The 23,281-nt window shown below is 42.8% G+C and overlaps 1 long non-coding RNA gene across 1 annotated transcript in view; it reads left to right on the top strand.

The window, feature by feature from the left end:
- LOC113968535 overlaps positions 1-21,488 on the top strand; it is a 52,734-nt gene extending 31,246 nt beyond the window's left edge. The window contains exon 3 of the long non-coding RNA XR_003534546.1: positions 20,292-21,488. This is a non-coding gene — a long non-coding RNA (uncharacterized LOC113968535). The remainder of the gene's footprint in view (positions 1-20,291) is intronic.
- The last annotated feature ends 1,793 nt before the right edge of the window (positions 21,489-23,281 follow it).

The following is a 23,281-nucleotide window of genomic DNA, read 5'->3' as shown; positions in this document are numbered from 1 at the left end:
CAGCCAGTGTCTGCTCCATCCCAAAGCACCAGACCTGGAACAGCAGAGGGCTCAATTTTACGAGGCATTATCAAGCCCTTGGTGTTGAAACACAGGTGATGAGTTTCCAATCAGATAAGGGATGGTAATTCCAGATGACCCTGCCATCAGTTGCAGGAATCGCCATGCGGGGAATGTCGGGATTAGGTTTCACTCAGAGCCTGGACACATTTATAACGTTTCACTAAATGAACAGGGAGTACTGTGACCCAGCTGGGAAATTTATGGCCTTGGTTGTGGCTCTGACAGGACTTTGGAGTGAGATATCATGGGCTTTGGGGGTGGAGGCTCATCTTAGACTTAAATTGGGGTGGGGGTAGGGGTGAGAAGTAGAGATAAAGCAGCTGCTGAAAAGCTTAAGCTGTGTGTCTCTGGCTAAAAGCAGCTTGAGAACATGCTCACCGAGGTGTCAACTGGCTACGAAGTGCCCAGTAATTGAAAAACATTCCAACTGGACCCTGAAGGACGGATTGAGTCACATGTTTGGGAGGTCTGGGCACTTGCTTGTAAAATGTGCAGATTTTGTAGAAGGAGGAAGAGGAGGAACAGTTCCATGGGAGGAAAGGTCATTCCTGACAAAGTGCAGCCACCACAAGGCTCGAGTTGTGGAGCTTTGCCACACAGGGACCTTTTGCTCCACGGCCTGAGGTCACTCAACTGATTTTCTCTCAGGGTTGGACGGAGGGGGATTTATTGCACCTTTTGGATTTTCAACAGCATCTCTTACATGGTCTAAAAGGAGCACTGCAAGAAGTGGAAGCTAATCTTTGCCTAAGCTATGATGATATGCTGTGACCTTCCTGACTGATACTTAGTCAAACTTCCCTTAGAAGCAGAGGGTGAAAAGCAGGGTTTAAAGATTTACTGGGACGTTTACAAGTGTGATAACATTTTTCAGCCTGTTTTGTTTTATGATAAATCATTTTTTATTGCCCCAGAAAAACCTGGGAGATGGTGACCAGGAGTTGAGTGTTTTTGGCTTTGTCATTGGAAAATCAGACCCAAAGTGTTTCAGCTATGAATGGAAGGAAATTTAAAGCACAGAACAATCTGAGGTAACCAGTCAAAGCACTTGCTGTGGCTGTCCAAAAAAAACCCCCCAAAATGCCCAGAAATAAACAAAAGCTGTATTTTGTAGGCCACTGAAAAGGTCTTTATTTTTTTTTCCCTTTTGATATCGAAGAATTTTTTTGAATTTTTTCCAAAGAAAGTAGTGAGGTCGAAAAATGGGGGGGTTGGGGAGTTGCATTAAAAATATGAATGTTTGGAGAAAAGCCAAGTGGTCATGATTTGTTTTATTTGAAAAATTTCAACCAGCTGTACCTATGAAACTGGAAACCAGGTAAAAATTGCCCCGATCTTGGCTTTTTTTTGAAACTGAAAAGTCAACCAAGGTTCAGAATGGTTTTTGAGCTTCCAACTAACTGTCCAAGGCTTGCTGGAAACTGGACCTGGAAAACAGAATTGTAGGAAATCATATGGACTCAGCTGAGTTTCACTTTCATTTTTGCACACAAACTCAAATTATGTGGTATTTGTGCCAAAAGTAAACTGAGATTTACACATAAAAATCTTTCCATACTAATTGATACTACCAAATCAAGTTATGCAGAAATGAATTTGGGGTTGCATTAAAGTAATTAGGTTTTTTTTTTACATAATTGGGAGTCGGAGTTCACTCTGAATATTCACCAGCAAAATCAACCTGACTCCTGATGTGATATTTGTAAATAAAGTGTGTTAGCTATTTTCTAAAAGAATTACCTCTTTTTAAATTCTTCTAAATTTACCAACTGAAGAAAAACTTATCAATATATCTCAGTGAACAGTTGTTCTCTGTTGAAAGCCAGTATAGGTTGAGCTTCTTTCAAGTTTAGAGTAAGAAAAGGGTTTGTCAACCAGAAAACATCTTGGGGGTCACCTTTTTCTGCTCCATATTAGCACCATCTCTAGTCATTAATTCCTGATCCATGAGTAGGACTCATAAACATTAAGCAACATGAATGAGGTACAAAAAAATAGCTGAATAATAAAATGAAAGCCACTTTCAGTCTCAATTCAGCTGCAGATTTGTGCAGGTCTTTTTCTAAGGGCCCATAGTCTTGCAGTTATAATTTAGTAGTGAGCTACCAAAGCCTGTTTGACTTCAGGACCCCTCATTGGATAGTTCGCCTGCAGCAGGAAAAAAGGGTTGATATTCTGGATATGGAGCAAACCAAAATCAAAGGCGCTAAGTCTGTTTTTTCAGGGCAATCTACACCTATACAGCAGCTTCCCTGGAATCTGAACCATCTCATCCAGCACAGAACACTGAATCCCTGCCAGGAATGATAAACATATCCCATTTTTCTTTCCTTATCTGTTTGCATTTTGCTAATATCTCCCCTCAAGCCCTTCCGCTTGCTTCCAGTGGTTATTATCAGCAGCCAGCAAAGAAATCCTTCCCAACCAACATGTCTGGAACTATGGTGTGGGAAATTTTCTCACCCTACGTGCTCTCCATGTGCATTTACATTTACAACAGTGGTGATACAGGGATTGATTACGGAAGTTTAATTAAGATCAGTCACATAACAGGTAACATATAGGGATGGAGGAAGACACAACTTCTCAAAGCTCTGATTACATTAGTCACCAAAATATATTGCCACAGAAATTATGGAAAACATTCCTTTGGCTTGCTGAGAGGAGGTTTAACATTGGTTGAAAGCTTCATGCTGGTGTTTGTTGCAATATTGATGTTCATTGCTAAAGAGTAAAAACAAAAAATCAAGAGGGAGAAACTATTGATTTTGAGTTCCAAATGAGTTTATTTTGTACTTTTTTATTACATTATATGTGTGTCATAAAAAAAGAGAATGTATGATTTTGTATGTGTAAGCAAATTGGAAAGCTCTTGGGTAATGTATAGAAATAAATTTGAACGAGTAAAGCTTTTTTACTTGATTGCCTATATTTTATATTCTGTGTGGAGGGAGGGAATTTGCCATCAGTACTTCTTTATTCAGTGTTTAATTAATTTGATAAATGCAGCCTGGAAGGCAGGGCAGTTTTGAGCGTGATAGGTTCTCAAACTTAAGGCAAGCTACGGAGTATATACATCATTAATAGCAATATATATATGAATTAATAAAAGTTTTCAATGCTGGAGATGCCACAGTGCTCAGGTGGGAATAAGGCCATTTTAAAATAGTACACTCCAGACAGAAACCCAGTTCAATAATGTTTGCTACAAACGTGGGAGTTGCTGAGGGAGAAGCCAATATTGCATTCCTCAGGTCTAGGGCAGAAAAAGTGGAGGAGTTAAGATGAAGTACAGATTTTCTCCTAATCAAATCCAGAAGACTGTAAACCTTATTCTAGGAGATCCGCTAAGTCTGCAGCATGAACATGACAGGCAGGCAAAAACTGTGGATTTGATCATTTAAAAACCTGTGGATTCCTGGGGTTTTGGCCACGTTAAAGGCTCTGAGAAAAGACACGCTGCAAATTGCTGAGGGGTGTTACCAAACCCAGTTGCCAAAGGCTTAGTCTGCCTGGGTAATACAGAGAGCAGCTGGTTGAGCTAAACTCCCAGTTAATTACCTCTTCATTTCTGCAATCACTCCACGGTTTGTTTAGGGCAAGGTGGACTGGAGGGTTTCGGTGCTCAAATCATTCAATTTATTCATTTCGCTGCAGAAAATAAAAGTTGGGAAATAAAGGCCTCATTATTGTACATGTTTTTTCATTTAATTCGTTACGGGGCGTATTACAAAATGGCTTTGTAATTTGGGTAATCACGCACAAATGGTGGGTTTTGCTGCAGCGTATTCAGATCAAACACTGGTTTGGCTGGGGCTGGCGGGCAGCGCTGGGGCAAGCCCAGCTCATGGAGGGTGGAGAAGTGATTGACTAAATGCGCCCATAAATCTTACAGAGCCAGACCCTCATGTCTTCTCACACTCTCCAATGCCAGGGATATGAAAGGCACTTTTTCGTGGAAGTCGTATGGAGCATGGAGATCAAAGCTCTATATGCAATTTATCAGGGGAGGAAAATGCAGATATGGCACATCTTCCTGCCATTTAATGGGATCATTGCAGAACTGTTTCCTACAGCAAAGGGTTTCAAGTCCTTTGCCCCAACTACTTTATATAAATACTCCATTGTAGGTCTCAGGGCAACAGCTAAGTGTGACAGTCAATCCCAACTTCCACTGCTCAGGATAATCCCTGTAGATGATCCTAAATAATAGGGGTTTTTCCTTGTCATTTTTTTAAATAGAATTCCAAGTTACAATCTCCTACGATTGCAGTCTTCTTTTAACTCTGCAGCACATCTAAAATCAGCATTTAAGAAATGTTTTAAGTTGTAAACTCAAGCTCTGAGAAGATTAGGAAGTGCTTGGATCCAGAACACCCAAGCAACCTTAAATTGTCCCCATTCTATAAAGCCTTTAGATATCTGATTGCTACAACTTCATGCCCCGTCCAACTACTATGAAAAAAGAGGCGAGACCTGCAAAAACTAGTCCATTTGAGGCACAGCCTGGATTCATTCCCGCTGTGCTTTCCATCCAAGGCTTTGAATGAAGTAGGGGGTTGGATGGAAAGAAACACAGTATGATCATGTAATTAACATTTTCTTGTGTGGAACCACAGCAGCCCCTGGCAACTGGGGAGAGCAGATGGAAGAGGGTTCTCATCCCCACTTCGACAATATTGTGTGAAATTAGCCCATTCTTCCCTCAGAAAAGGCCTTGAAAGTTTGATATTAATATATTTTGACTTAGTGATGAGGAGTTGTGATGGAAGATTGCAGAGTCACTTGAAAATCTGATATTCCACTGAGAATCTCTTCTAGTCTACACTGAGGGTTAGAGACCAAATGTAATATCTGTTCTGAGATTCAGACCCACTTGCCCAAATCATCAAATGCTCCTCCAGCTCCTGCTTTTGCATCCTCTATTTTAGCTTTAAGTTTAAAACCAACCAGAAAACACACACCCCAAAAAATCCCTTTTCTTTGTTCTGTTTGGTTCTAAACAACCTCTTGTGCTGACTGTGGTGGGGGGGAGGTCTTCACGAGCCTTTCCAGTGCTGGATCTGACATCTGTTTTCTGAGGGACTTACTGGAATAGTCTGCCCCGTGAGTGATCCAGCTGGCTGAGCATTCCTAGGTGTTGGATTATCATGCAATAGGGAGGAAAGACATACTTGTGGGTATGTCAGAAAATGCCATTTAGTGTGAAGTGTTCCAATGTCCCTTTATTTAGGAAAGCAAGCAGGTCAAGTGAGAAAGATGACTATTTTACATTTTTTCTGTGTTCTCCATAATCCTCCTCCCAACTCCTCAAAGAAGACAAAAATATGAAAAAAAATACAGTAAGGTGCTTTTCATGTTGTATCTTGCTATAATCCCTAATTCCAGGCCAGTGCTGTGGAAGAAATGATCAAACTTTATTCGCTTTCTCCCTGTGAAATTTTTTAAAAAGTATGTTTCCAGCTGACTTTCCTGCTGCTGTACTCTCTTTGCCTGGAATAGTTTTGGCTTTCACAGCCTGGGTAGGCTCAACATGGCCATGAGGGATTTGGAAGACCTCACAGGGAAGACCTCCTACAATCAGTGGTGAATGCTGTCCCTTCAGTCAAAAAAATAGGTTTTTAGCTTCGAGGAGGTATTGCCTCAGCATCCCAGGAGGGTGATCTGCTCTTGGAAGGGTCTGCTTTCCTTGAGTGCTCTCAAGCCATTTCACCAAATGGCTTTATGGGAGAACTGTGCCTGTTCACTCTAATATCCTCTTGACATCTGAGGGTGTTTCCATCCAGAGTAGGGACAGTTCTTTCCGAAAGTAGAGGTTCTTTATGGAGAAATTCCTACCCATTTCTCTTTATTAAGAAATTATACGTATTTTTTTTAAAGTGTCTTGCTTAAGCCATCCAGAGCTTCAAATGTCAGAACTCCAACACAGCACAGCTCAGAGGCCTCTGCTGTTACTATATTGTTCCAGTGAAAAACTCAACTCATGAAGTGGGTTGATCAGCTTCCAGTTGATTAAAGATGTTCTCCAGAAGAACAGCCTAATTTGGAGTTGACAAAGGCATGGAAACTATGTCTGCTTCCAATAAAGCTCTCTGCCTCCTTGCCAGGCCCAGAAGAAAAAAGACCTGCCTTCAAACTCCTGGCCATGAACTTGCCTCATGTTTTAGCATTGCTAAGAAATCACCAGAATATCACCTGCGTACAAAACCAGTGTGTTCTTTGACGTATTTTCTTGTTTCTTCCCCATCCCAGTAGCAGCACATTAGTCTGGGCTGGGCTGCAGGATACTCCTCTTCTTTTATGCCAGTCCAGTAAACTCCAAAGCACAAACCGGAAAGCGATTTGGCCAGGGGTGTTCTTTCCTCTGGAGGCACCCCCAGTGGTACTGTGTGTTGCCCTAACCTTTGAAAAATGTTTTGGACAAAAGTGACACGTTGAGGTTGGTTGTTGCTTTCTGTGCCAGTGCTGAAGGTGGTGATTGCCCTGCAGAGCAGTGCATCATGCTGGATTCATTTAGTGTGTGTTCTGCACCCTGTGGGCTGTGATTCATTCGCTGCTCTGCAACGTGCTTTTTGGAATCCCACTCCAGCAGTGACTTTCTGACATGCGGTTCAAATCCTCATTTGGTTTCAGCCCCTGCTTTTATTACAGTGAGGAGATCTGGGTATGGCTTCAGACTGCTGCAAATTTCCAAGGGCCGCGTCCCAACCAGTATCACTTTCCAATTTCATTCCCCTCAAGAAATTCTGTCAACAGCTTCTCCCAATTCCATTAATCTTGTGTTTTACCATCTTAAAGCCTCCCATTCTCTCAACTCCCTTAAAGATGTGACCAGTGTTTCTCCTTGAGTGCTGACAATTACTTTCTCATTCTTATGTGGAGCTGCTCTCCCCGCTAAGAACCACATGCAGTTTTCAATAATACCTATTCATCTGTAATGTATATAGTGAGCCAGGTCTGGATTTCCACACTGAGGTACTGATGTATTTTACATACCTTTCCTTTCTCAAAAGGGATTTTCTGTCTCTGAACACTAAATATGAGAAGCATTTTTCAAATTCTTTGACAGAATGCTTTTAACATATCAGCAGGGTTAATAAATCTTTCCAATTTGTTCTGTTCACTTTTATTCATAGTGAAGTATTGATCAGGAACAAGCAGAGATTGTGAGGACAGTTCTCAAATGAAAGTGATCTATGGTGCTACCAGGACACAGTTACAAATGGTTTCACTTGGAGCTGTGCACCTTTAGCCCTGAGGATTTGCTCTCAGCAGCAAGGAAACCCAGAAAGAGATCATTCAACCCCACCAGACCACCAACCTGTCAGAGCTCTCTGCATTAAGTTTTCAGATTTGCTTTTCTTCTCCCCTTTTTTCACTCTAGTGCTCTTGAATAATTTTTTGTCTCCAAAATAGAAGTAACTGATGGGGTCCAAGTGACTGATTGAAATCGAGGATGGGGTGATATAGGGCACAATGATATTGATGTCAGTTGGAAACTCTATTTCACCTTCTGTCCATGCCTCAGGTCTCGAATATCCAGAGAGTCATTCCTTCATTATACAATTTTCTCTGTGGTTATCTCTGTGCATTCTTTAGAGATACCTTATGGCTGTGCAACAATTAAATCTGTTTCTCCTCAGACAGACAGAGAGACATCTTTGTTCCTATGGGATTTGGTTGAAAGATTATTTGTGGATCCTGAGAAAGCTCGTGCTCACGGGTGGTCCGTGGGATGGCCTTTGGAGCAGCACAGTGAAATGGGACTGTCACGTACCCAGACTTAAGCACAGTGTTCACAGAGACCCTCTGGCAGCTCCTTGGATGGAGAAACCTAAAAGCGTGTGATGGGAACCAGGAACAGGTCTCTGCAAAACACAACATTGAGTAGGGAATGAACAAACAACAAGGAGACAAGGAAGTTCAAGTTCCACAGCATAGTTGGGAGCTTCCTCTGGAAGAAATAGCAAAGAAACATTCAACTAATAGACTTATTGCAAAAATTCTACATTTACAGCATTTTCAGCTACATCAGACCTGAAGTTCTTCTACTGCTTCCCCTGTTGCTCTAAGGGATTAGAAAAGTGGGCAGAAAAGAAAAAAATATAATAAATAAATAAACAAAACAAACAAACAAACAAAATCAACAAATCCTTTAGAAAGGGGTAGTCAAAAGGACAAACATACAACAAAAGGGTAAAAAAACGAAAAAGCCAACACTGACAAAAATCTGAGGTATTGCTGACAAACAGCAAATCACTAGTTTTTTGCAAGAGTATATTAATATTGGGAAAATGAACTCTTGGGATGTATGTGGGGGTGACATCCAGAAGACAATTGCTTTTCTGTGGTCAGGTCACATCACCCCACCTGCTGTCCCTTGTTACCAGCAAAGTGTTGCCTGATTTTGTGATATTTGAAGAAGTCATCAGGATAAACAGGATAAACAACAGCCAAAACCAAAGGAAAATTGGAAAGCTGAAAGCTGATTTATTCTAATTAGAAACAAAGAACAATTTAATTTGGAAAAGACTTCTAAGATTATTGAGTACCTCAGTTTTGATAAAACACCAGGCGGGGATATTACCCTGAAAATATTTGTGTTAAAAATAGACATTTCCTGTGGAGAAAGTCTCAATACCTCAAGTCCTTTCACGAGTATGGGATGGAAGGAGTGGTGGTGATGAGGTCCGTGATGGGAAAGGACAGGATACTGTTCTGAGAGGAGGAATTCAGTCAGAAACAATGGGAGATAACTTGGATTGTGGAAAATCTTAGATACTGGTGAGAGATCTCTCATTTAGGGCTTTTAAACCAGCCAGTGCCATAGGGGATTATCCTTAATTAGCAAACAAACTGCCTGGATTACCTAATGATTTTCCATTTAGAGTTTCCGTGACTCTGTAATTCTGTGATTTCTTTTTTTTTCTGTTGGTCTTCATATGAAAAAGTTTCTCAACACATCATTGGGGTTTTTTGTTGTTTTTTTTTTCCCGTCTGGTCATTGGAATTCCTGTTCAAAAATTTTGGTGACACGTTGTGCTTTTGTCAGCCTTGGCAGGGAGGCAGGGACGGGGCATGTGATCCACTGGGGAGAACAGAATGTCAAAAGGCAGTTGTGGCACGAGAAGAGTCGGCAAAAGTCTGGAATTAGGAGTCTATTTTTAGCAGCTAAAGATCGTTCCAAGGTTAAAGGAACATACAATTCTGGGGGAAGGTGGAGGGAATATTTGCCCTCCCTGGAGGGAATCCAAGAGGATTGCAGAATAAGAGGTCAGAGGAGCAAGGGGAGGGGTGGGCTATCTGTGACACAGCTGTTTTGGAAAACAAAAAGCAAAAAAAAAAGGAGCTGGATGGTAATTCCTTACGTTGCATCCCACTGAAGGGTTTTTCGGTGGTGGAGTGGAACAAATGTACAGTCATATTTAAGGCATCAGACCACCTACATCTTAACAGATCCACAAATTGACGTTAATGAAGCCATTTATGTTTTAAAAAAAAATTTAAATTCAGCTGGAAAAATAGAATGAATGTTGAAACACTGGCTGGCTTGTTCAAACCAGCTTTCTAAAGTGGTATTTGATATGTTTGCTGGAGAAAGGAGCAGAAAAGACAAAGCTGTCCAAGGAAGATATGTCTCAGGCAATACTTCCCTTCAGCCTGTTCCCAATCAAGAGTGGAAGACTCCAGGTTATAACAGTGACAAATGTTTGTGCACAAAAAGGGAAACAGCAGTTTATTTTTCTGACAGAAAAAAATGAACATTTGGGCAGTGTAGGACCCTTTTGGAGTCATTTAGTGGAGATGGAAATTGCTAATGCAGCAAGGTCTGTTCACTGGAAATTAGTAATGCCTAAACTGTGAAAACAGTGTGATTTTTATTTTTTAAGAAGCACTTGCAAACTATGTAAACTTTGTAGGGTTTTTCTCTTATGTTTATTTAGAAAATTGAAAGTACAGTAATTTTTTCTCTTGGGACTATTTTATTGACTCACTTTTTCAAGAAGATGGATAGCAACTCAAAATTTGAAGCAGGAAAAGGCACAGAAGCAGCCTAATTTTGCTACGTTTTTCTTTACACTGAAGAACTGTAAGTTTTCTCCACGGAAATGCAAAGTCAATGGTTAAGCTACGTCTAAAAACAAACCAGTGTGTGTATTCCAGTGTGTGCACAAGTCAAACTGCTTTTCATGCAGGTTAAGAACGTGCTCAGGATTATTTCCTTTCACCTGCCAATCCACAGTTACCCACACAAGCCTCGGATGTGCATAGGAGTCTTTCAAAGGTTGTCCTCTGTGTCTGAGGATAGAGCAGAAAGCCAACATTGTCCATTTGAGGGCTATTTTAATGGCTACACACAGAGAGCTCTCTAGAGTTGCCATAAATATCCTGTTTGCTTTCTTTGTTTCTCTTTCATTTGGCTCCCTTGGTATCAACCACACTATTCTTTCTAAAATGCTTTACTAAATCCCTGCTGCTCCCTTTGGAGGAGAAAATCAGGGAAACACATTTGCAGGGGGAAAGGTGTATTTATTCAGCAATGAGGAACTTTTAAAAATAGTTAAATCAATTTAGAACAAACTTTCAACAGCAAACGCTCACCTTTGGACAGAGATCAAGAATGGAAACTCTCAGACCAGAAGGAATTCGCGCAGGATGTAACGAGGAATAAAAAAATGTGAGTGGGTCTGGGGGGTGCCAGGACCGACACAGCGCCAGGTCACCCCGAGTGCCAGGGAAAGAGCTGCCTTTTCTCCCCTCTCACGCAGCACACAAAGGTCTAACATTTCACTGAGAGTGTGAAGTGCAAATCCAAGCGCCCACCAGGATTAATTTACGTGCCCAAGCGGGGAGCTGGGCTTGAACAACGCGGCTCAGCCCTGCGTCACACGAGTGCACAAACACACACACAGGCACTTGAGTGCCTGCGGAGCGTTTTCTTGTTGCTAAAGGCACGTGTGATGTTGGGCTCGTTAAGATGAGGCACGTGAAATCAGATCCTTCTTTCTTCCTGCTCAGCTCTGCCTTTCTTTCTGCTGAGCGTCAGAAAAGCAGATTGCATTTGTTCAGCCTTCAGCATTGGAGCTGAAGTTTATCTCCATCTTCCTTCTATTTTTTTTTCTTTTGAAAATTATGGTTTCCTCATTCAGAAGCTCCTGAAAGAGGGAAATTCTCCTACTGCAGGAAAGCACTTCTGTGCTGGAACAGAGGGTTATTTTATTTTTTTAATAAAGCAGATGTTACATTTCTGACCTTTTCCCATGCCCATTCTCCAGGCTGGCATGTGCAGACTCCAGGAACTCCACTGACTGCTGTCCCTCACACCTGGGCTGAGAGCCTGCCCTCACCAGGAGGGCTTTGCATCACACCCCTCAACAAGCTGGGGAAAATGCCTTCCAGCAGCTCCTCTCACCTCATAAAAGCCGGAGTGTGAATTGCCGGCACATGTGGGAGACCCTGCAGGCTCCAGGGACACTGAATCTCTCCTGTTCTCCCACCAAGTCCTCGGCAAATCCCTCCCATTGCCATTTTAGCAGCACCATCCCCTCCTTGGATGCTCCTCTCCCTCCCATGCTCCCACGTGTTGCTGGGACCTTGCTGGCAACATGAGACAAGAGGATCAGTCCCAGCTCCCTACAGCTGTACATAATTTTTGCTGGGCATGCAGCCTCCTACCATCAACCACATGGCTTTTAGGGTCATCCTCAGCACAAGAGCCTGAGACAGGGATCTGCAGAGAGAAGGCAGCTGTGGCTGCCCCAGGCTTGGAATTGTTCCAGGCCAGGTTGGACAGGGCTTGGAGCAACATGGGCTAGTGGAAGGTGTCCCTGCCCATGGCAGGGGGGTGGAACGAGATGAACTTTAAGGTCCCTTCCAACCCAAACCGTTGTAGGATTCCTTGACTTTACATCTCATCTAGAAAACCAGTGATTGTAGTACAAGAACGTACAGCAGTAAAGGAAAGGCACAACACAGTCAAGGCCACGTCAGATGTTTGTGCTCCTCGAGGATCGATAGCACCTGCCTCCCTGGAGGAAAATCCGGGGGAATTGTAGATGCCTTTGTAGCCTTGTCTGCCTTATTAGGTTAAAGGACTCCTGCTTTGGCCTTTTCTTGGGGGTATCCAGTTGCCTTTGCCCAGCAGGGGCTGAGGTATGCTGAATTAAGATGATATATTCCATGGACAGGTGCAGAACAGAATAATTTCTTCAGACAGGAGGAAAAAAAAGGCAGTTAGAAAGCTTATCCTGTGCTACAGAATAATCACTGGGTACCTGAGAGTTAGATTTTTATTATATATGTTTTTTAAGTTCAATGTATGTGTCCAAGTTTGGCTTGCACAGTGTGTTCCCAAGTCTGTGGGTCCCAATAATAGTTACACATATCTGCACACCCTTTTTTGCCTAGGATGGACAGGCAATGAAAGGATGACATTGTTTGGATATTTTCTACGTCCAAATGTGAGGAATGTCAGACCCCAGGTCTCATAAAATACAATTCCATTGCTGCCTTTAGCATTATGCCTGTTAAGGGAGGTGAATCCTGGAGGTCTGTGTGTTACTGTCCTGCCTGCAAGAGGGTGAAAGAGGGAGCAGGGAAGGAAGGAAAAGGGAGAAAAATTCTGAGGATATTGTGACCTTGGTATTTTATGGTTTCAGAGGCCAGTGGCTCAGGCAAAGATGTCAGACCTGGCCTATATCATCTCCATCAGATATCCTGGTCCCTGGCCTGGATGTCCCCAGAAAGGGAGAGGGTGAAAAAGCTTCTGTCAGCTCTTGGCTGTGGATGGCAGGAGATGCTCGTGCTCCTTGGGGTTGAGGGCATTTGCTGCTTGGGAAGCTTTGGGCTTTTCTAAAGAGTGAAGATCCCCTGAGGGCTTTGGCAGCTTGATGGGAAGGACCATGCTGCTGCAGGGGGGTCAGATGGCCAAACAGGAGCATTTCTGATAGCTAAACACACTGGATGGCTCAGTAAGAGATGCCACCACGTCAGTGACCCCACAACCCACATTGCAGCAGAGAGGTTTGCTCACTACAGTCCCCACAAGGAAGCCTGACAGATGCTCATGCGCATCCATCCATTGCATCTGTTGGGGAAAGGCTCCCACTCCAGACATTTTACCCCACCAGTGACACCACCCCTGACAAACCACAGGCATCCACAAGACAAAAAGCAAGGCTTTTGAGTTGTCAGCACTGCTGCCGGTGGCTCACAGTGAAATCTGGGCAGAGTGTGGTGTGTTTGCACGTTGTACGTGAGTGAAAACACCTCTCTGTGTCCCCCCAAAGCCATTAACGCTCTGAGGAGTCAGCAGATGAACTGGAGTGGTTAAACTCATTAACATCAGGTTAACTCCCATTGTGAAGCTCCTGGCTCAACATCAGAGGGCAATAAAACACCAAGAGCAACATGATGACTGTTATGATCAGGAAATTTGGGACATGTGTCATTAGAGGGAACAAACAGGGCAGCAGAGGTGTCTGGCAGTAACACTGCTGAGTGTTCATTGCCACTCACTCCCCCTCCATGTTCCTCTTATGCCCTTTATCAGCTTCCTCCGATGCTGGGTGCAAACAAAGTCTGGCCCTTACCTGAGGGTCAGAGAGATGAGAGACAGTGTTAGACAGGATATTCCCAGCATTTTCAATGCTTCCTCTTTGGTGCGTTATGAATGTCTGACTGACATGGCCGAGCGAAAGTGCTGCGGGTTCCCGCGGGACCCGTGTGGCTGTAAAACTCACAAACATAATAATAACAAAGTCATAAATTCTGACCTGTGGTACAGCCCGAGTCAAATAACAGCTCCCCAGCTGTGGAATATGTGCCCTTGTTGTGTGAAGGTGGCAGACCCAGGGGTAAAGTTCACCTCGTATTTGTCAGGTTGTGTAAAGCCAGGCCCGTTTAATGATCTAAAAGCAGCCAAAAGCCCCAGCAGCAGGACAGATGCCCAACTGTGTTTTGAGTCTGTTATGATTTACTGAATATTTTGTGAGGAGAGAAAGCTTAAAAAAATAGATGATGAGGGACAGATAACAGAGCAGGGACAGCAAGTGGTGGAGATCCCATCGCAAAGAATGGGTTTATCCCCTTGAAAACACACAGGATTTTTATCTTCAGAGCTTCACCCTCAATGCCTTCAGGGCATGAGGACTGAATGCAGCCCAAGAGGAGGGATATAATAACCCACAGCTGTTTCTGCTTCTTTCTGCAGTGATTTCTTCCCAGCCAAAGCCCCAAAACTTTGAAAGACATTAGGAAGGCTCCAGAACTTGCAGAAAGGCAGGGAGCTACACTAGATGAATATTAGGGAAGCCTGACAGAGCCATGAGCTAATTTAGAGTAGGAAGAGTTTGACACATGGAAAACCCCCAAGTACTCCATGCCTGCCTTTGAGATGTGCTGAGATGGGTTGGTAGGAGGGAGATGCACATAGGAGAGGTCAAGGAGAAAGCTTGGCAGGGTCAGCAATCCTCAGGAGTGGGTTTTCCAAGGCAAAGGGACTTGGGAGATGACTTCTTCATTTCCCCCTCACCTCTGACAGAGTGGGACCGTGTCCACCTCGAGCCTCAGTGACAAGCGGAGCGGGCTGCCCGCCATCCGGAGAAGGAAGGACGAGATGATTTGTTTTTGTGTGTGTTTTTCTTTCCATGTCTGCTACTTGGAAGGAAACATGTCTGCTTTGAGAGAACAATGCTGCCCAGGGCCGTGGGAGTGAGTTACTGATGTGTGCAATCCTAACCCAGACCCTGTTCCCAGGCCAGCTCTTGGCCGTGCTCAGCTGTGCTCTGGCCCCTTGCACAGGGTTAAATGCTAAATGAGGAGGGCTGGGGGCAATTTGGAAGTGCAGCCCCTTCATCCCTTCATATGGAGGACTTGTTGTCAAGAGGGATGCTCTGGGACTTATTGAACACCCCAAAAATCCATGGTCTGCAACCTATGACCTGCTCTCCTACCTCTAATTCTTCTTCTCCTTCTTACCCCAAATGTTTTCTCTGGACTTTTCTTATAGCTATTTCTTCTCTTCTCCTCCATCCATATGCCAATGGACTGATGAGGACAACAAGATGGGTTTAGGACAGCCACCAACCATCTTCCTCCTCTGAAACCAAGAGTTAAGTCAGATCTCCTCTTCTTGAGACATCAAAACACTCTTGAAAGTTGTGAAATTCCAATCACACATCCCACATCTCTATCAATCACACCAAGTGTTACATATAATCATTCTCTAAAATCTGCCTTTGGAAGCAGAGAGGGCTCCAGTCGGGTCATGTTTTGTTCTGGTGCTCTCCACACATCAAATTTTGAAGTGGAATTTGGCTACAACCTGTTAACTCCACTTGTAATGGCTGTTTGCTGTATCTCAGGGCTACAAACCAGCATTTTAAGGATTCCCAGCCAGCTGTCTCCAAACTGACCAAAAGCACTTGGCATAAATTAGGGAATAAATTCAGAAAGGCTATAATTTCCTTCTACGCCTGAGCAGGGCAGGACTGGGAGCAGGAGGTGTTACAGAGGAGTCAAATACTATGAATTTGGAGTTATTGAGGTAAAGGGGATCAAAAGAACAGCAAAGATGCCTTTGGCAGAGTTTAGGGCAGTACCCATGATCTCCAGACAAGCACTGAGCTGAGAAAATGCATTCCAGCAATAGGGACTAGCCAGGATTTTACTTATTTTACAGCATTTCTCGTCACCTCGTAGCTCCCTGTACATTGCGGTCCTTTGAGTCCAGCAGTGCCCGGAGGTGGGGAAGGCTGTGGAGGGAGGTTGTCCTCTCTCCCACCAAAATAAAGCCCTTTTGGGGTCCTTTACAGTGATCCTTAAGGCCTACAAATCACCTTTAATACAAACTGTTGCCCTGGCACTTCAGGGAGTACTCAAACAAGGCGCCTTAACACACCCCCCGTGTTCGCCCAGCACTTCTCCCGCCGCCCGCCTTCCCAATCCAGGCCATGGCAGCGTTGAATGGGACCTTAGTTTTAAGGATAAACACATCCATCACAAAGCTGTTTGGCATACACTGGCGCTGGCACCCTCATCCCCTCCATGAAACCCCTTTTGAGGACTCTCTGTCCACCTCTGATCCAGTTTCCACTCCCCAATCTGCTTTTTCCAACGCTCCCCAAGCAAAATCCCGCAGTTTACCAGGAACGAGAAGACGCAGGAAAACAAGGGCCACTTTAACCCCTATTTTAAAGCTATAGATCCCTCCTGGTTTGGTGTATTTAGTTTGGGCACAGTTCTGAAACAAAAGGTACAAAGGAGCCAAGTTGTTGGGGCAGGGGGAGGGAAGAAAGTTGGTTTGATTTTGAGAGCCTTGGAAGATCATTAAAATTTCATAACAGGCAGGAAAAAAAAGGGTTGTTTGCTTATAAGGTCTCTAGTGTTTAAAGAGCTCGAGACAAAACTGCCGAGCAGTATATTCCAGTTTATCCTGTGGAATAGGAAGGAATGGCCCCAGACATAATTACAAGTAAGTAGTGCAGCGAGAGAGGGGAAAAAGCTCAGGAAATCTGATGTCTAAGAGCGTTTTTTTCGCCGCTGTTTAATCAGTTTGCCCGGTTGGTTGTTCGTGTGTTTTTTTTTTTCTGACCTGCCTCTGTTATAAGGTATTGGTTCCTTTGATGGGGAACGGATGGGGATGGGAAGAATTTTTGCTGCTGAAATTTGGGAGCAGCTTAAAGCAAAGACAGGGAACAAGGGTGAAATGCGAAGCGTGTTTTGCGAGTTTACGGAGCTGCAAGTCCGAGTGTGGTCTTGCTGCTCACCGGCTTTTGGGTTTTTATCCAACAAGCAACATGAGAGAGATTTTTGCAAAAGCAGGGAAATGATATCTCATTAATATTTCTACCTAGCAAAAAAAAAAAAAAGAAGGGAATAATAACATTAGTGGTTCTAAAGCAGCGGGGAGATGATGATGAATGTTAGGCTGTATATGAAAACTATACAAGGCTGTATAGTTTTTAAAAAATATGTGCTATTTCTGTTCTTGAGCTTCACTCTTTAAAAATACATTACCATTGAAATGGAATTTTAGAAGGGAATAACAAGGTTGGCAAAATATTTCTCTGAAACACAGGAGTCCCGATCTGAAAAACAAAATCGGTCGTAAATCGTGGAACACATTAACAGCCACAACATGTATAGAAATCTAACTTTATAAAATATTCTTCTCAGTACAAAATAACCTTTAAAATCAGTGCATTATATTGATACAAACACTAATAAAGGGATTATATTTCTGCCAAGATTGCAGATATCAGTTCCATTTTAAAATCACAGTACAGTATTTTAGAAAATCATTAGTAGTGAAAACTATTTTATATATTACATCATATTTATGAACAGTAGAAACTAATTTCATCATATCTTATATTCATATTTTACTATAAACCTACTTTTAGTTGTTTGTAATTTGTACATCACTATATTTAATGGCATAGTTCTTGAAGAAAAAGATATATATCTTAATTTTCTATTTAGTTTTACAAAAAAACCCCAAACCCTAGAAAAAATAATCTTACTTATAATTTCCTGTAGTTAAAACCTAAGTAACCTTCAAGCTGAACACAAAGAAAACACATTGAATTATTTCTTGAAAATGCATATTTTCTGGCTGATTTAGTGAATATAACATGTTATCCTTCCTCTGTGTATACCTAATATGCACACATTGTACCCATAATAACAGCTTTGTAATTAGAGGAAGCATTTTTAAAAGTGTATAACTGAATTTAAAGTGAAGTCTTATTATCTCCTGTGGGATTTGTGCTCCTGAAATCATTAGGTACAGTAAATTGGTCCTCTGATTCGGACTGCTCATCCCACAAGGAGAGTTAATGTTATTCTATTAGTGTGTAATTTTCTCCTTATTTTTCTATTTGCTGGGAAAAGATCAGCTTCCTTACTTTTCAGTTTTTACCTGCACGAGGATAGAAATAAACCACTGAGATTGTTTCTGTGGATTGTACATATGTGAACTCACATCTTAAGGAGTTTCCCAGATAGGAGTCTGATCCAAGGCATGTTGTATTTAATGAGCATTTCTATCTGCTGCAAAGGGATTTGGAGCCGAACACTGGACTTCTTACAAATTGGAGGCTGAAGTTTCATGAGAACATGAATTTAATCATTTTGCAAAATCAGGCATAGCTACCATGGAGTAGTTTAGATTGTAGTCGGAGAGTGTAGTTTGGTCTGATAATGATATTTTCCTCCATGTATTTTGGCCTGATCAGTGACTTTGTGGCCAACACAATGTGTCAGCCTTGTGTTAATAAAACAGTGTGCTTTAAAGTAGTGTTTGTGTAGAAAAACATAAAAAATTTTTAACCTGTCTCTGATTTTACTATTTTTCAGAAATAGACAATGGCACTACTCATATATGAGTCCATTTCACATTTCAGTAATTAACAGAGTCGCCTGTAATCCCGTTGCCTCAATTAGAAAATGGAGAAGTCTGAGGGCTTGCAGGAATTTCTGGAGTCAGTGAAGGTTCAAATGCTTTTTGCCTCCTTTTCTCTCTTGCTTTTATACTTTTCCTTCGTTGCATTGCGTGAGCCTTTCCACAAAGCTTTCATTGGGAGCAGGGAGGAGGGTTTGAAAAGGGTCAGCTTAGTCTAAACAGCGTATGGAAACAAGGACTATGTTGTCACATCAGGTTTGCTCAACACTTAAAATCTAACTTGGGTCTCCATGTCCTGCCATAATGCAAATGAGAATGTTCTTGCTGGGAACATGTCATTCCCGTGAACGCTCAGGGCTGTCATGCAAAGCTCGTGGGAGCGAGGCTGCAGCAAGTCCTCCTGATTTAAGAGCTATTACTGATGCTGCTATTATTACTTTCCAGGGGTACAGCAGGGATTCACAACCTCGGTTCTCAACCTTTCCCTTATTTCTCCATGGAAAGGAGGGAAGTGGCAAGGCTCCCAGCTAGACACATTTGTCGTCCCAGTATGTAGGAATAATTGGGGCAAGGCTCATGTTGTGGACCTTCACTCGTAAAAGGAACCTCCTTCGGATAATTTTTCTGACAGAAATCTTTAAAAATGCGACTCTTGTTTAAATGTGCCAAGAAAGAATCAGTGGGTGCAGTTATTTGCACGTGCTACAGATAATGAAGTTTTTGAGCCCAGAAATCTTCTGAGCTTTGCCAACCTGGACAGCTGGGGGTACGTGGAGGGTCTTATCACTGCTTGTGTAAGGGGAGCAGGTGATTCTGTTCCCCATAACTTCCCAAGTTATGTGAGCCATCCCAAAAAAACATTGAAAGAGATGGTTAAGGTTCAAGCTTGCATGGGATAAGTGAAAAGCTGAATTCTGCTTAATTTCTGTTCTTTCTATGCATTTGTGCAGGTAAAATTCACAGGGGCTCAGTGGAAAGAGTGCAAAAGAGACCAGAAGTGCCAGAGCCAAAGTGTGGTGGATCATTCCAGTGCTCTGTACCACTGACTTCCCAATCTACTCCCCCTCCCACAGAGAAATCTTTGATGGCTCAGAGATGCAGTTTGCAAACCTCTCTGCTCCAACACTTGTAAATAAAGGCCTTTTTATATCTGAATTTTCAAATTCAGAAAAAAACCCTCTCCGGCCACAAAAAACATCTTTTTGTAGCTCTGTTGAGGGCAGACCAGCCAAGTGTTCAGCATGGTATGGAAATGCTTCCTGCAGGCTTGGAGCCACAAGTATGTAATTTTTCTTCCTTTTGTCTTGATCCTGACCCAGCCATGATGTTCTTTCTGGAGGGTGGCAACTCACAAAATACCAAATATCTGATTTTTTCGTAGTTACAAAAATGGTTCCCACATGAGATTTTTCAATTTGACTCTTGGGGATGGTCCTGTGCAGGAGTTGGACTCGATGATCCTTTTGGAATATTCTGTGATTCCGTGATCTGCCAAAACCCTTAAACTCTCCGAAATTGCCCTGAGCACTGGGGTTGTTATCACAGCTCCAGCACTCCTGGAGAGGATGAAGCTCCTTATCCTTCACACAGGCCCTGTCTGCAGCACAGGCAAGACAGGGCACAGGGCTGAAGTGGATAAATGAGGTTGTAATAGGTTGGGGAGCAGCTGTAAAGCCCAAAACTCGGCAGAGAGGCAGCTGCCCTTTCCTACTCCCAGTGAAGTCTCCTCCTTCTGACAGTTTGCTGAAAGGACCTCCATTGTGTGTTACTTAGCACATCTGGGAATTTATTGCGAGCTGATGCTTTCTGTTTTCTATCTCAGTGACACAAAAAGAAGATGTGGAAGAGCAATTCATCCCAGATCTCTGACTCCACGCTGCATCCAAATGTGGTAAAACCCTGGAAAGCTCTGACGTAGGAGAGCCCTGCTTGTCCCGGCCTGATCCTGAATGACACTGACACCCACTGACTTTTCCCTGTAACAGATGCTTAGGAAAAGTATGAGAATTGGAATAAATGGTAGGAAAAAAAAGGAGGCTGATTTCCAAAATACACTCTTTAAATGCAGGGCACTGGAATGTGTGGCAGGGCTGGAATACAGCATTGACCAGATTCCTCACGTTTCCTGACTTTATTACTCTCCTGAATATGGAGAAAGGGAAAGAATAAAGACCTCTCAGGCAGGAATAAAGCTCAAATCTCAGTTTCTCAAACTCAATAAATGATCAAGGAGGGGTTGTGCATGGCAGAGAGAATTACCCTGGTAATCTCCTGACCCTCCTGTTCTCCCCACCCAACACTTGCACTGGAAGATGGCTGTGTTGTAGCACAATATAGGGATTTTCCAGCCAGAAAATGGGCTGTGAGCACAGGGCATCTGTATCCCAATGCCTTCCCTGCCCTTTACCTCAGTTAGCCCTTTGCAATAGGCTGCAATGAAATCATGTTCCCAATAGCAAGAACACAAAATAACTCATGATGTGCCTCAAACTGTGAGAAAAGAGTATCTGATCCTGCCCAAACACAGACCTGCTCACTTCAAAGGGGGCAATATTTAGATTGTAATCAACATCGCCCTTTTCTGGCCCAAATATTCCCTTCTGTGCATATTTGCTCAGCCACTGCCCATCAAGAAAATCTGCACTGACTGATGAGAAAGGTGGGGAACATTTGGATCTGAGTGGTGCTCCAAGGTAATGCCTGGATCCCAGGGATCATCCAAGGGCTACAAACCCTGACACCACAGGACTAAGGATTTTCTCCTGGCTCATTTTATTTATAACCAACAACTTTTGGCAGGGCTAGTGACAATCCAGATTTCTGTGTTTTCCACAACACTTCCTGAATTAAAGCTCTCTCCCATGTAAGTGAGCAAAGAAACTTCTTCCCTCTCTCAGGGATGGGGAAACGGGAGCAAAGCACCAAATTGCAGTCTCAAAGTGTGATTTATAACTCCCAGAAGGCACAAGAAATACCTTTTGCCATCTTTTTGCTGACTTCAAAATCTCAGAATGACCAGCTGGGCAGAATGAAATTTCTTCAGTTCTCAGATACTGTGATAAATATTTAATAAATAATCAAATTAAAGCTGAATGTTGCTTGTATTTTTTTTTCCTTAGGTCAGGATCTGCAGATTCTCGTACTGTTATTTCTGAAACAGCTTTATTAACTTATTATGAAAGCAGGCATTTGTTATGCAGCAAATCTAAGCTTCACAGTCAATGGGTGTTTTGTGGCCTGGGAAAAAGTAAACATAAACTGAAAAAATCACTTGTGCCTATTCTTGTTTTGGCCCAATAAGAATTAGTATCAGATGTGTAAATGGTGAAATTCCTTGAAGGAAATGCATCTCCTTTGTTGAGGGACTGTTAGCTAAAAAAACCAGAGCCCAGGATGATGTAATAGCCAGACGTCTGCAGACTTTAGGAACAATTGTCATTTATTTCCAGGAGTAAGAGGAATTTTATTTCTACTTCTCTTCCCACATCACTCATCCTAGGAGGGAAAGATGCTTTCCAAGACATTTCAGCAGTCACTAATGACATAGTTCTGTGTGGGTCACTCCACTCGACAGATAGATCAGAATCTAGTGTCAAACCAGGGAAGAATTGAGAAGTCTTGATATGAGAAAGGAGACAGACTGATGAGTCCACCCTAGTGATAGGACTTAATTATTCAGGGGCTAAAGATGAAAGTTGACTGTGATGAGGTGCCAAAAATGCATCTGGAAGTACATGGCTGAGTGAGAAAACATCGACTAAAATGCAGGATAGAGAAATGTCAAATTGCGTGCACGGGGCAGACCGTGCTGGAAATCCTCTAAACTAACTCTGACTCTGTTACACTCTAAACTAACTCTAATAACTGAGGAGAGTTAGATCTATGATAGTAATTATCCTGTGAAATAGGTTGCATTTGTAGCTCTCAAGAAAGGAATGAAGGGGAGGGGGAGAAAGAGAGAGAGAGAGAAAGAGGGAAGGTGTTATTTTATAAACCTTTGGTGCGTCTCCACCTGGAATACCTGAAATATTGCAACTACTAAAGGAACCAGTCAAACTGAGGCTTAGAGGCTTAAAGGATGGCACCAAGGGTAATTAAAGACTTTGTCTTCAGTGTGAGAACCATTAAATAGGCTATGCGTCTTCAGCCAGAGAAGAGATGACTGAGAGGATACTGTGGAGTTCTCAGGAATTGTGAATGACAAGGACAGAATAGTAAGCAGCTGTTTGATGGTTTTTCCTCTAATCCTGCCACAGGATACTGGGACTCCTAGAAGTTTACTGGATGCATTCATGAAAGAAAAACTCATCAGAGGTTTTTAAAATCCATCTGGGTTTTGTATTAAACAGAAAGACTCCAAGTCTGGTTCAGAAAGTGCCTGAGCCAGAAACCACTCTAGGTTGGGCAAGTATTTTGGGGGAAGTATTGCTACAGATCTGACCTACATTTGTGCTCCTTCCTGGGCTCTCTCTACTGTTTCAGATAGGGGGTTATTTGGTATGGGCTTCCAGCCTGACCTGCTAAAGCTGTTCATATCTTCTTGGGAGCCTAGACTTCCAAGTGATAAGTAATTCCAGACAAATGCATTCCTTATGTTCTCTCTTAAATGTAATCGTAATGTTAACTATTAAGTCAGGTGATGACAAGCCAACACAGAGTGGCCTCAGGTCTTAGGCTTCTCCTTTCCCAGTTCTTCATTTCCTTTGGCCTGGGTTAAGGTGACCCAGAGCAACCCACAGGTGCTGTAGGGGCACATCCACATGGGTGGACACCAATTCCCCCTGCCAGTCTTGGCACCACAGAGCTGTGCAG

The sequence above is a fragment of the Neopelma chrysocephalum genome, unplaced genomic scaffold, assembly GCF_003984885.1.
Source record: "Neopelma chrysocephalum unplaced genomic scaffold, ASM398488v2 Primary Assembly neopelma1_68, whole genome shotgun sequence".
NCBI lineage: Eukaryota > Metazoa > Chordata > Aves > Passeriformes > Pipridae > Neopelma > Neopelma chrysocephalum.
The sequence above is the reverse complement of the archived record's forward strand: the minus strand, read 5'-3'. Positions and strand labels throughout refer to the sequence as shown.